Source organism: Colius striatus, chromosome 8, assembly GCF_028858725.1.
Source record: "Colius striatus isolate bColStr4 chromosome 8, bColStr4.1.hap1, whole genome shotgun sequence".
NCBI lineage: Eukaryota > Metazoa > Chordata > Aves > Coliiformes > Coliidae > Colius > Colius striatus.
Window position 1 is genome coordinate 28,284,692 of NC_084766.1, and position 14,191 is coordinate 28,298,882.

The window sequence follows — 14,191 nt, forward strand, 5'->3', positions numbered from 1 at the left end:
CTCCCCTGTGCTTCCCAGCTTGTGCATGCCCAGGAATAGGGGACTCTGACCCTCCCCTTGGCATGGTCCACATGCTCCACACTAATTTCCCAAGGGCAGAGCTAAGGATACCTGGCCTCTTCCCTTCCTTCTCTGCAGACCTTTCAGTTTGGCTGAATTTAGGGCAACTGGCTAAAAGTAAGGTAATCTAAATGGCTGTGCCAGTGATACTGTTTGTTTGATTCGTTTTTGCAGTGAATCAGTATTAAATCAGTTTGGGTTAGCTAACGGACTGTGGGAGCAGTGGCAATCAAATACAGGGAGGAGAGAAAACACATCTTCTGTGTGGGAGTGCGACTTGGGGAGTATCCACAGCTTGAAATAACCAGGCTGCTCATAGAGCCCAGCATACCAGAGGAAGGACAGGGCAGGGGAAATCTCAGCATCATCATTGAACTTGCCTAATTAATTCCTCTGGATCTGGAGATGTCATCCTGCCTGTCTGCAGCCAGTCTGAGGGCAGCAGCTACCAGCCTGAGAGCAGATCTGTCCTGCATCCTTTAGCTACCCTATGACCCCACAACAAGAGGGGAGCAAAGCAGAAGGACTGAATTTTACTAACTTTCTCTACTTTGATCCCAGCTCAGGGCAGAAATAATAAGTACCACTGCAGACAGACTATCAATGTGATATTGATGTCTCTCTGTAATTTAAAATGCTATAAATTAATCCACCATGGAAAACACCTTATTGCATTGTTTGGTGACCACAATATGTCCCCATTCTGTCTTCCTGATCAAGATCTTGGTTTAATAAAGGTTAAAAAAAAAAGTCTGCATTCCCATTCCTAAAAATGTGCTAAAGGGAGCAGAAAATAGAAGGGAAAATATTTATGTCTGCATGAGCTCCTTAGTTGGTATTGAGCACCTCGTAATGCAGAGCCATGTTGTGAAGGCTGAATTCTGACTGGTTCTGACTCATTGAGCACTGAAATTTAGACTAATTTCCTTCCCTTCCTGGTAGAATTAATAATGACAGACTGATAGATATTCTACATAGGAACCTCATTACAGAAGAGGAATGATCTTGTAAGACTTATTCAGGCCAGAAAGCATTCTGCAGACATCTCCCGATTATGCTTGTGACAAGTCATCTGCAGTAAACAGCCATTTGACAGGTAGAATTGTTAGGGTGCCACCTGGGCTGGTGTCCTGCCTATCTGCAGAGACCCAGGTCTAAACTCCACAAGCACCCCAGTACCACCAGTGGCCTGACCCAACAGGACCAGTATTAAGGTCCCCATCCCTGCCATGTATGGGCATTGGGTGGGGTCTGGGATGCACAGGGGAACTGATGCCGAGATATGGCTCATGTGGAGGCTTGTGGAATCCCAGCCAGCATATTGCTGCAGAAGGCTTTGCCCAGATGAGCACAGGAAGCAGTGCTATTTATTTCATTTGAATAATACATGATTAATAAGTTAAATAAGAGAAAGTGGAATGAGCTTTCCGGTTAAGCCAAAATGTTTGATGTTGGTTTCCTGAGCATTTTGGGTCTCTGGGAAGCTTTGAAGTGCCCCTAATGAACTTGACAATGTAGATAATATTAAATACTTTAATAATTAATTTATCACTCAGTGCTGTCTATGGTATATAATCTAAAATGTTTGAAGAGATGAAACTGTCCTTTCTAAGCAGCTGTTTGATCTCAACTAAAATGATGTGAGTTCTGTTGCAAAGGTGTTTTATGAAAGCACTTCAATCTACCTTGCTTTTAATTAAATTGTCCTAATTGGGCTATCTCTTCTGTTGTTATAAAGCTGTATTTGCATCAGGTTACAAAAGAGAGGGGCGAAGAAGAAAAACCTGACAAGTATAAAATAAAATTGCCTGAGACCAACCTTGCCAAGTGACAAAGCCATTAACTCCATTGTAATCTTGATCTGTATCAAGTGATCAAGGCCGGGGAAATAAGCCATAAAGAACTCCCTTTATCTTATCAACTCTCCTATACCCATGATACCTTTATTATGGCTGTAACGTTCATTCAGCTTCTCATGTTGGACACCTGTGAAATTTAAACTCGTGTTTCGCAATCTAATCTCCTGAGATGACCCCTGCCCACCTCAAGCAAGCCCATGGCCTTTCGTGGCAAGAGCTGTTTGGCATTTTGGTGAGACTGTGATTTCAGCAGCCAACTCAGTGTCCAGCCTGTGACCAGGATCCGTTTCTTCCCCCTAAAGCACTGTTCGCACTGCAGGATTCTTTGGGAGACAGCAATAGGAAATAGGGATTTGTAGCAGAGGTCTGAACATCTGCACAGCTCTCAGTGAGTACAGGGGATGCTACAGCTCAGCTCACACTGGCTTTTGGACCACAGCATCCTGGCAGTGTCTTGGGACATCTCCTGGACACAGGCAGGTGAAAGGATGCTCTCAGCCCTGCTTTCCCACTGCAAGCACCAGGGCCAGCAGCACCATTGAGCTCTCCCATTACCATGGTCCCACAGTGCCACAGCTTCAGCACATCTAAGCTGGGAAACATTAGGAGACTTGCAGGAGGCTGGAGGTCGGGAGGGCAATCTCTTCCCCCCTATCAACACAGGGCCAAAACAGTATTTTATTTTGCAGGAGCTCTCCTGTAAACCATCACATGCAAGTTGTTTTACTCACAAAAGCTCCACGGTGAGTTTGGTCGCATTCATGCCTCTGTGCTGGCTCGGCAAGGTCACATCCTCTCAGCCCAGAGGCACACCTCTGTCCTTGTGGGAGAGAGCAAATATTTTAAGTTCAGTTTTCTTCCTATTTCCACTCTAGAAAATTACCCACTAACAATTAATGCCAGTGTTTTGGTAGCACGTAACAGCAGCACCCTAACGTGCCAAGGCAAGGAAGGACCTGAGAACAGTTCAGCAGAAAATTGTTTGTATTTTAAGCTGTCAGCTCTGGGTTGAATTGAGGTCTCAGACACATGGCACGAGTCCTTTTGCATCACATTTAAAATAATTTTAATGTTTGGAAACAATGAAACTAGAAACTGCAACAACAAATGATGTGTTTGGGGGAAAAGATAGCAGGGAGAGAAGAAACAAGCCTATCTAAAGATCTTATCTTGTTTTTTCTTGAGAGGACAATTCATCCAGCCAACTCTGGAAGTTGATCACAGTTGGGTGGTTCCCAGCAGCTGCCTTTGGAAAGGAAAGGGAGGCAGCAGCAGGCCAGGTAGATATCCAAGTAATTTAATGTCTGCTCTTTTCAGTTAAATACCAGATGTTAGAACTTTGCTTTTAAACCTTCAACAACAAGGATGAAAATGAAATGTTTGCCGAGTTCTTTGCTTGGCTCTGTTTCAACACCAAACAGTGCACACACATCCCTGCCCGCCTGCACTCGCCTATTCACAAGTGAAATGTGAGCATCATGGCCATTTCCAGGACTTCTTAGTTTTCCTTTGTCTGTTCTAGCAGGAATAAAAGATGGAAAAAGCTAGACTTAATGCAAGCAAAAGAGACTATGATTGTATTGGTGCCCTGTTAAGTGCTTTTTTGTTCAGCATGCATGAAACTCCATGATGCTAAGGAAGTATATTCTGATGAATTGGATATATTTTATGGATATATTCCATTTTTAAATATTAAAACCATGCTTATTGCATAACAGAGACTTTTATTCAGCTCATATGATGCCATTCTTCCTCAAAGTCTTTGCTAGCATGAACGTTAACAGGGTACAGTGACCTGCCTGTGTTTTGGCCTGACTCCTGGGAAACGTTTTTATTACACAAGATTTCCTTATCTGCTCTGGCCATAAAACTAATGGAGCCAGGTGTCTTTGCCTTCTGTAAAGCTGTTAGGTCCCACTTCTCTCCCTGTCTGCTTGAGGGGGCAAGCAGGAACCCTCCTGCCAGCTCCTGCCAGGACCGGGGTTAGTGGCATCCCTCCTCCAGGCAATGCTAACCCAAGTCTCCGGAATCTGGGGTTGCCAGTGAGGGACCAGACATGGATTTTGTTTCTAAATAACTTTTTCAGTACAGTAGAAATGTATTTGTAAGTGTCTCTATAAGGGCCACTGTTTACAAGCCCCAACTCCCAGCTGAAGTCACTGCCTTTTGTGAGTGAGGTCCATTCACCTACCAAAAAATCCCTTGGGCCTGAATGTGTTAAAATAATTTGGTGTCCCATGTTGGGCAATGTATTAAATTAATCACAAGGAACAGATGTGTATTCCACTGGGTGCAGGAGTCCAGACTCGAGGTTTTGGGTAATTGTCTGTCTGAGAAAACAGGACAAAGTGGAAAAGCTGGGATTAAACATTCTACCTGTGTCTCATGTAGAAACTGTAAACCTTAAAATTGTAGCCCAGGTCCTGTAACTGGCCTTGCAAGAGCAAACCTTGCAGTTGCCATGTGGCAGTCCCAGGCTCCAATCAGTCCTGAGGCACAACCGGGATGCTGACATGTACCCTGCAGATTACACTGAAGTCTCAGGCTGTTTGGGTGCTTTAACATAGATACATGGCTGGCCACAGTTTTTAACACCCATGCCCAAAGGATGGTGATCTTTAGCCCATATCCATGAGAAGTCTGGGACCTTTTGAGCCCCCATCTATGGTACTTCAAGTCTTTGCATAGTGCTGTCCTGAGATCTACTGCAGAATGGAGCCCTGGGCTGTTCAAATGAGCTGTTTTCCTTAAAACAGTGTCTGTGGAACCAAAAGTCTAGATTAAGAGTCAGAAAAACTGGGCTAATTTTTTTTTTCCAAGTGAAACATGGAGAGTGAGGAGCTCCAGAGAAGTCTGGGGGCTGGAGAGTCCCTGTCACATTGGATGCTTGGCTCTTAGCAACTCAGTCCAGAGAATGTTTACTCAAAACTCTGCAGGAGAAAGCATGAGACTGAAAAGCAAATGAAGCAATGAAGCGGGTCTGTAGAAAGACAGTGCATATCCCAGGATGCTCCTTGCCTGCAACTTTTCTACCATGTGCTCATTCTGTTGTCATCAGCAGCAAACCATTGCTCACATGGGTCCTGTTTTGTGTTGTTTCTAAAAGACCTGTGGGTCAAGGCTGTGCTCTGTGCTTGGGGTCCCTGTGGGATCACAGCCTCTGACCCTGCAGAGTGGCAGTCCCTGGAAAGCAGTGTGAGACCAGACCTGCAGCCACTCCTTCCACCTGCAACCACTGCCCTCTGTCTGGCAGCAATTGTGGAAAATGAAAAGAACCATTTTTACATTTAAAAATCCATCTAAACAAACAGACCTGTGCTTAGATAGAGGTCAGCCTCCTCCATCACCTTGCCAAATGCCATATCACTGCCACTGCTTTCTGGCTGTAAGAGCTGAGGTTCACTCATAAAGGAGGAAAGATCTGCTGGTTCTTTCCTGTTCCTGTTTGCATCCCTCGCTGTACTTTAAATGTGCTGTATCCTGAGTTATTCTTCAACAAGCCTTCCCATTGTTCAAGTTGCAGGTTATGAATTCTGTCCCTTTGAAGAAATATGACCTGTGCTATGGAAAAGTGAGACTAATGTTGAGTCTGCACGAGATACTCATGGCTGTGACATACAGGAAAAGGATGAGTGCTCTGCACTGTCCTCATGAATGAAACCCCAGGAAGGAGGTGTGACAGGGCAGTGAGTGAGCTGCTGGGAAATTTCCACAGTTCCTGAGGCTGCACTGGCTCAATTTACATCCTTACCCTGCATTTCCATTGACTGAAAACATCCCCCATAATGGGCTCCTCTGGCACCAAAAGCCTTGTCTCTGCTAAGAGAGTTGTTTTTTTTTTTACTAAAACCAGTGATTCAGACCTAATTTGTGACATTTATGTCATGATAAGCTGTTCTGAGCAGGGCTGGATAACACAAGGACAGCCATCAGTCATTTGCACATCTCTCCACAGTAGCACCGTGCCTTTACTCTGACCACTAAAGCCAGCTGAATATTTGCAAGAGTAGGAGAAACCACTTGTGCCAATAGAGACCAAAAGGACCGCTCTGATGGCTGCAGTCTCCTCCCAGGACACCATTGGCAGCCAGGCAGAGTGTATTTTGCTGGAGCAGGGGAAAAATCCAAGTGCTGCAGCCAAAGGCCTGGTGCAGGCAGGCACTGAGCATCACTGGGAGCAGCCTGCAGTCTGGGGTTTGCTGCTGGGGCTCTGTGCCCCAAATTGTCCCTGCGGTCACTTGGCCTTTTGTTCACCCAGCCCTGCTCTTGGCACCGGCAGCACCCACGCTGGCTTCCGGGCTGGGCTGCCCGCTGCCAAGCTCCTTCCTGCCGTGCTTTGGGAGCCCACTATCATGTGCAAAAAAAGAAGAAAAAGGCAAAACAAGCACAGTCAGGATTCACAAAATATTGCTGCAGCCCTGCCAGGAAACAGACTGCAAAAGTTCCTGTATTTAAAGCCGAGAGATGAGTTTTATTGTTAGGAGTTGTTATAGCAACCCGAGGTGCTGGAGAGTAATACATGCTCAGCGCATTGCAACAGACTCTGACAAGTTCAAGGCTGTTGCCTTGCTGCTAAATCTTGTTGCCAAGGCAATGCAACATAAGGCAAGAGCCTAGAGAAATGAATACTGCTGACAACTCATGCCAGCAGGCTTGGTCTGATTAAAAGAGAAGTTTTTAAAGCAGTGTTAACTTAAACTGAGCAGGAGAAGAAGGGGAGCACGGTGATGCAAGAGAGGATCTAGAGGAGGAGCAGAGCAGTGGGTTAATGCCGAGCAACAGGTAAAGGAAAGCATTCGATTACAAAGAAATTTGGCTGAATAAGATGCCTTAGCCTGTAATGCAAGAAATGTGCCATATTTTTGGAAGGAGTAAAAACAAATCACAGAATTCTCTTTCTTTTTAAATTTGTTTAACTTAGGCAGTACTGCTGTATCCTGAATGGGAACTTTGGCTTCTTCCCAATGGTGTTGACAGCAAAAATCTTTTTCTCAGTAAATTTGCTCAGTGACACCGGTATTGTTGCTGCTGTAGTAAAAGCCATGAACTAAGCTAGTTAATTTTCAATTTTATACTCAGTTTCAGACTTTTTAAAAATGCTTCATGGTAAAATGTTAGCTGGAAAAGAGATGAAACTGATTATTCTCCCCTGACTATGATTCACTGTTAATATTGATGTATGTTCCGTGTTGAAGGAAGAGTACTACTCTAAGGACCACAGAGTCAAAATAGATGATCAATACCAAAGGAGTCAGGTAGTTAATTTCTACTACTGATACAATATTTTGACACGTGCTAGGGGATGCTAAGGCACTAAAATGCAGGTACTACTAAAGTGCCTCAAATAGACACACGATGATCTCAGATGAACTTCTTGACTTTTCTATTGATTTGCGAGTAAAAGCATAATATTTCTTAAATATTTACCACAGCAATATTATGATCCACTCCTACTTACATCCCATGCATTTTACGTTCTTGTGGACTATCGATGGAGAAAAATGACCTCACATTGTCCTATTCAGGGACTATTTCATCATGTGCATCCTGCAGTACAGCAGCAGTATACACTAATAGACCTGAGACTACCAAATGCCCCATGGGGGAATTTGTTCTCCAGGTACCTCCTGTGGATTGTGGAGAAATCAGGTCTGCAACTACTTTATACTATTTAAAAATGGGAAACAGGACAGCTGTATAAAAATGTACAGTACAACTGACAAATCACTTCCTGCGTACATTTTTGTGTGTGCAATCATGGACACAGCCATCTCTACTGACCTTCATAAAAGTAAGGATTTTAATTAACTGTGAAATATTTTTGTCCTAATTGAAAGTTCTTAATCCATGGGTCAGGAAGAAGACAGGTGGCTGGTCACACACTTAAAAGCACCATTTGTTTTGCAGCAGCTAAATTACATTCAAAGAAGCTGTCAAGGTGTTACTTGCAACCTTACTACTGTTACTGGCATTTTCCCACAGTCACCATAGCTAGCTGTGAGATATAGGATCAGAAAGAAGCCAAAACTTGGTACAGGCAATTGTGAAGGGAACATGGCATTACCCCAGAGGATGCTTTTATTTGAAGACTGTCCATTAGATAAAGAAATGTGAGACTCTTACAACAGGCAATTCACATTTTTTGGAATAAGAAAGTGAAAGGAAACTATTTTTAGTCTTAGTTGAATATCTCTGATGGTGATTCCACACATTGTGTTACTTCTTAATATATCCAGTAGAAGCTTTCAAAGCCCTCCAGAATATCCTTCCTTTTTCTGAAGAGATGCATACACAGAAGTCTGGCTAGTACAAAGACAAAAACATATGGGTGGGCCACACAGTAACATCAACACATCAACACTTACTTCATCTGCAGGATCCCAGAGCACTTCCAAGACCTGGCTCTCCTGTCTGCAGGTCCCATCTGCTCATAATGCCTGTGACAGTAGGACCCTTCTTGGAAGGTGTCAAGTCCATCTTTACCACCCCAAGCATGTTGTGTGATGTCTCCTCCAGGACAGATGGGATGCATAGGGGAAACTGAGACCCCCTCAGAAGAAATCATGGCTGAATTGCACTGCAGCTAAGTGTACTTTGGCACACCCTCCAAAACATGAAGGCACAACTCAAAAGCATCCCTCTCTGCTTTCTTCTGCCTCCTGCTCCTCTCTCCTGCTGTGCACCTATTTAGTTGCTTGAGAACCACCCCCAGAGAGCAAGGAAGCAACGTCAATCCTGGACAGTGTGTCATCAAGATAGTTACTGATAGCAAAGTAGACAGAGCTATTTCCAGAATGATTAATACTATTAGCACATGCTGAAGCTTAAGGCTGAACATAAGCTTTAGAGGAATGGATTTTGATGTAAAAAGTGAATAAATGAGACAACTGTCAGAACAATGAGTGATGAACCAAGTAAATATCCTCAGCCTAGGAGATGCAAAGCACTGCCTGCTGGCATATTTGCACTGAAACTGCTGGTAAAATTCCTGTTGTCCTTCAGGATGGAGAAATAGCCCAGCAATAGTGTGTGGCACAGAGGTAACCTAACTAGCAGGCACCAAGGCTTCTCCTACAACTAATTAGTCACTTGACATTTTAGGAGGGGCACAGTGATGATAATGTCTCAAGATCCAAGACAGTGATTCTCCCCAGCCCAAACCACGCACCACTGTTCCTGGAACCTGTTCAGGGGATCTTTGTACTGCCCTTTCTTTGTACTGCCCTTGAGTGCTTGCTAGAGTACTAGTCTGAGGGCTCATCCTGTTGCTGAATGAAAAGCATGTCTTAAAAGGGTTGTCTGACTTATACTATCTTCTCATAATCCCCGCTCCAGAGGTCTCAAATACCGTAATTGAAAACCCACTGCTCATCTCTTGAAAGTCAGGCTTAACCTACTGTAGGGAGCTCCCAGAAGAACAGTATTTTGCATAATCAGTTATATTGTAGGGAATATTTAGCATTTTTTCTGTTTTCCTTCTCCTGATGTTTTTCTCACAGGAGAGCAGGTAAAAAATCTAGCCATAGCTATGCAATATCCTCTTCCCCAATTCCTTCTTTGAACCCCAATCATCAAGGCTACTGGTTTTCCCAAGAATATTGCATTATATGAGCTGTTCTTAACATCATTTTTGAAAATCTGTTCTTCTCTTTCTTACATGAGACATCTTGACAATAAACATCATGAATGAATTCACCAAATTGGGTTTTATTATCTTTTTGTCTGCAAAGAAGTCACATGCTCTGGAATAGCTAATTCAGCTTGGATCAAGCCACATGATCCCCTTTTCCAGTCTTGCTTTGTGGCCTCTGAGGAATGTTGCATTGGCTGCAAGGGAATTACTAGGTCTTGGCAAGACATGTTAATATCCTCGCAAAGACTTGTTATCAACCAAGACTTCAGTCTCCAACTATTTCCTCTGATAAAGCAGAGTACTCACAGCAGCTCATTAGTCTTGAATCACCAGTTTGACTTTGTTTGAGTGAAATGAAAGTTCCTCCCAAACCAGAAGGACTGTGCAAGTAAAGCTGACTGGTGTTGACTATCTACTAGAAGGCTTCAAAACAGAAGGACAAAGTGTCAGATTTGATTAGAGGAGTCGGTGGCTCAGGATGCTTCAGTCAAGGGTTGGGAAAAGGAACACCCAAGTGGATGACAGGTTATGAATCATGGCAACACCTGCTGCACTGGGATTCAAAAGACTATAGTCCATCTCTCATATGTGGGGATGCAAATGTGACATTTTCTCTCAAAGACCCACCCAAGTTCATACACAAAGTTCATAGCAGCAATAGAACCATGGTCCCATTTTATTACAGTTGTTGTTTTGCGGTGGTTTTTTTTGCACTCAGTGTTTACTTTCCATTAGCATCCAAAACTACACTGATAACCTTTGAAAGGACCAAAGTGTGAGTATCATATCTGCAGCTGGATCTCTCTGCTAGGAAGCTAGTTACGCAGCATGGAAAGTATTTTTGCTATCTCATTTTGAATCATTGATAACAACATCACAAGTGAAGGGACCTTATTGTTCGTCCATGAGATGGGGAGGAACCACTCCCACTGTCTCAGCATGTCACTGACCCCAGCACTCGCTAGCAAGGCAGAGAGGCAAGGGCTGAGTTACATGTTTTGTAAACCAGAGGTGGCTTTCTCAAAGTGTGAATGGCACAACACTGATGCAAGTGACAGAGCGTGGATCACAAAACAGGTCCCTCCATGCCAGATTCCCAAAGCACTTGTAGCACTGAACTGAGCTTCAGAGCATAGCACAGAGAACACTGTAAAAGAACCTGAGAACTGCCCCGCAGCTGCAGCAGCAGCAGGCCCCAGCTCCGGTGAATGGAGCACTAAATCCAAGTAAGGGTATCAGTCAGATGCTCAGAAACTCCCAGCTGACTCACAGCCCCATTTCTTGGCTGTGTGCTGGCCTCTTTACACCTCTGGCGTTGTAAAAGGAAGTGAAACAGCCGGTTCTCACATATAAGTTCAACAGCTTTAAAAACCCCCCAATTGTAGAAAAATGGAGCAGAGCTGTGAGGTCTGGAGCTGGTTTCCTACTCAAAAGCCAGGCAGGGTACCGGATCCATAGTTGCAGTTTGGTTTGACAGAGGGCCAGCTCCAACACGGCTGTTTTCATCTGCTTTACTATTGGCTGAACATCTGTGTGCCATTTTTCTATCCAGCACCATCAAAGCCTGGGTTGAACCATTCAACCAAAAGCTGCAGTCCACAAAACTTTCTGAGAAGCAATGACAAAAAATGTGATCTTGTATAGTGCCCTTTGCTGTCACTCAGTTCATGTTTTTGATGCTGAAATCCAAGTCAGGACCTCAGTTCAGCAGCTACACAAGAATGTGTCCCCTTCCAGCCTCCTTTAAGCAGTGTGTATCCTTAGTTAGGCACACGTTTACATAATTCACTGCAGCCATGCTTAAGCCTTGAGAAAAAGTATCCCAGCAGAAGGATAGAGACCTGGCTCAATCAACCATGCACAATGAGATGTGTTCAAGCCAGCTAATGGGTAATCTTGTGTGTATGTACCACAAATCCACAACATAACTCACTGCCCTGCTTGGCAGAAGAGTGTTATTGCCTGTTGGGAAACAAACATTCCTGATCAAAGACTATCCTTGTTGAATAAATAATCAAACCAAACTATATGTATATATACATATAGTTCACATGGATTATTACGACATGTGGCATATGCTAATGTCACTCCATCTGAGGAGGTAGAAACTGATGAGGAAGCTGTAGCTACATGGAAAGAACAGAAATTTTACAGCCAGCCTCAGCATGGCAGAGGGACTGTTCTCAGAGGTCGTAAAAGACTTCTGCAGCTTGCTAATTATACACTAGCCAAATCTTATTACAAACAAGTAATAAGTATAGGCATGATTGTTGGTTTTGCTAATGACATTAATGTCTTTTTTGATGATTTGCAGAGCTACAGGGGGCCAGAGACTCAATTTGTACTGATGTGTCTCCCACTCTGGTGAAGCCTAGGGAACTTGCTATGTTTGGTATCTTTTCACCATCTATCATTAGACAATTCAAGGTCTGTTCTCTGCACAGTAGTTTGAGCTGTCTCTTCTGCTGTGTAACAGACATTCAGAACTCAGTGTATCTGTATATTACTTTCTAGTATATAAGTGATGGTATGGAGAATTATACATTACTGTTGTTAAAGGGAATTTGTGCTTTTACTCCTCCACAGTTTCCTTATCTGCCTTAGCAAAATTACTGTGGCACTGAAGTCTGCTATGTAGATTCATTTATCTTTCCCCTATGGAGTCCCAGAGAGTTCAGATACCCCGACTAAAACCACTGACTTTGCAATTTAGGATAAGTCATCAGCAAAGAAAGAGACAGAGTTGGAGCTGGTTAAAACACATTCTGAAGAATTACCAGGATTTGCTAGGTGAAGACAAGCAAAAGTTTTTCTCTCAAACACTATGCACATACCTCTGTGACTGATTTGTTTTGCATTTCCAGTGTCTGTTTGCACAGGCCTGATCACTGGCCCCGCTGCCCTTCTCTGCTTCCTGTCTGAGAACAGAGACAGTCAGCAGAAGCAATCTGACGGCCTTTAGTATGAAAATCACCACACATGGTTTGACTTGCTGGGGAAATCGGTGCTTTAAGCATATAAGTAATCCACTGACTTCATAGGAATACCTCTGGATGGATGTTTTAAGTATGCTCTCAATGGCTGCAGGGAGAGAAAGCCACTGGGCTGAGCACACACTTGCTCGCTGGGGGCAAGTGCCAGGGAGCTCCCATAGGCACGGCTGGCCTGTCTGGGGAGCCTTGCATGGGACAGTCACTCCTTCCAGCCCGACCCTTCCTGCCCCCCAGCCTTCCATCTGGCTTTCCCTAGCATTCTGCATCTCTGGGAATACACTCAGAAACTACAGATGAGGTCATTCCCAAGAGTCTGCTAAGGTATTTGAGGCCCTTGACACTGAAAGGAGCTAAAATCTTACACTCTATGAATCGTTTTAAAGGGAAAGTGGAACTCTTTTTATAGTACCTTAGCCGTTTGTTAATCTTGGATGGGTAAATGATTAACTCCTCTACAATTTGTTTATCCTTATCGTTAGAGATTGTGATAACATATGTTCATTGAACTTACTTGCTTCAAAAGAGGCTTTGGGAGTAACAGTTACCTGTGCCCAATCCAAAATCAAACATTATGTATGAATTAATATTGTTTATGCATATTAACAAATTTGTTGTTGATTTCATTTCTGTGCTGCCCTTTCAAGTAATCCATCAAATATGAAAAGCGACAGTTTGCTCAAAAGGCCCTGAATTTGACTTGCTGCTCTAAACTTCAAAACTTTTGTCCAGGAAATTACACCACATGCTCCTCTGCGGGCTCAGAGTTAGAACAACAAACACAGCATGCAAAGATACATCACCCCTGAGGGTGGAGGATGACTCTGGCTTTGTCTTATGTCCAATTTATCTTGGGATAATGAAGACAAAAGAGGATGCTTACTCTGGAGTCCAGGATAGGTACAGAAAGCTTTTTTTCAGAGCTACTGAATCAACACTCACATCCCTCAGCCCATGATCTTACGCTCCAGTACTTCCATGCCCCTCTCTGCTGGGCAATTGTACTGGGCTTCCAACCAGGTGTGTGTCTGGTGACAGCACATCGCTCTCAGAGGTGGCAGTTCAGCTTCAGGACACAGTCAATGTGCTGACAAAGAATTCCCAACTTGTTGTTCAATCAACATAAACCTTTTGTCCACGTGTAAATGGTGCTGAGACAACAGACATGGGTTTCTTGAAGCAAAAGGATGTGCTGTGCTCCAAATGCATCATCTGAAACACAGATCAGAGATGTCTTTTTAAAATTGTGCTCTGAACATGAGGTTTTGCTTCCAAAAATAACTCGTATTTTGCTCATATTAGAAGAGCAGGATGTTCTTTCCTGTCCTGAAGGGATAAGGAGGAAATGAGAACTATGAGTTTTTTATATTATATGAGCTTCTATTCTTCTGGACTAGTGCTGTGAATCTTTATTTTCTTTTTCCCCAGCCTTAGCATTTTATTCCCCATGGACCTTATTTTGCTTTCATTCATGCTGATGCTACTCTGGTGAAGTTCTCTTTGACTTCAAAGTAATTCCTCCATATTTACAACCTCTCCCATTCTATGGCAGTAGGCAGCAGAAGAGAGGCAACCTACTGAAGACAGTGAATGCTGAATGTCTTAAATCCTTTTTCAAATGAGATAAAATCAGCTGAGAGACATAAGTG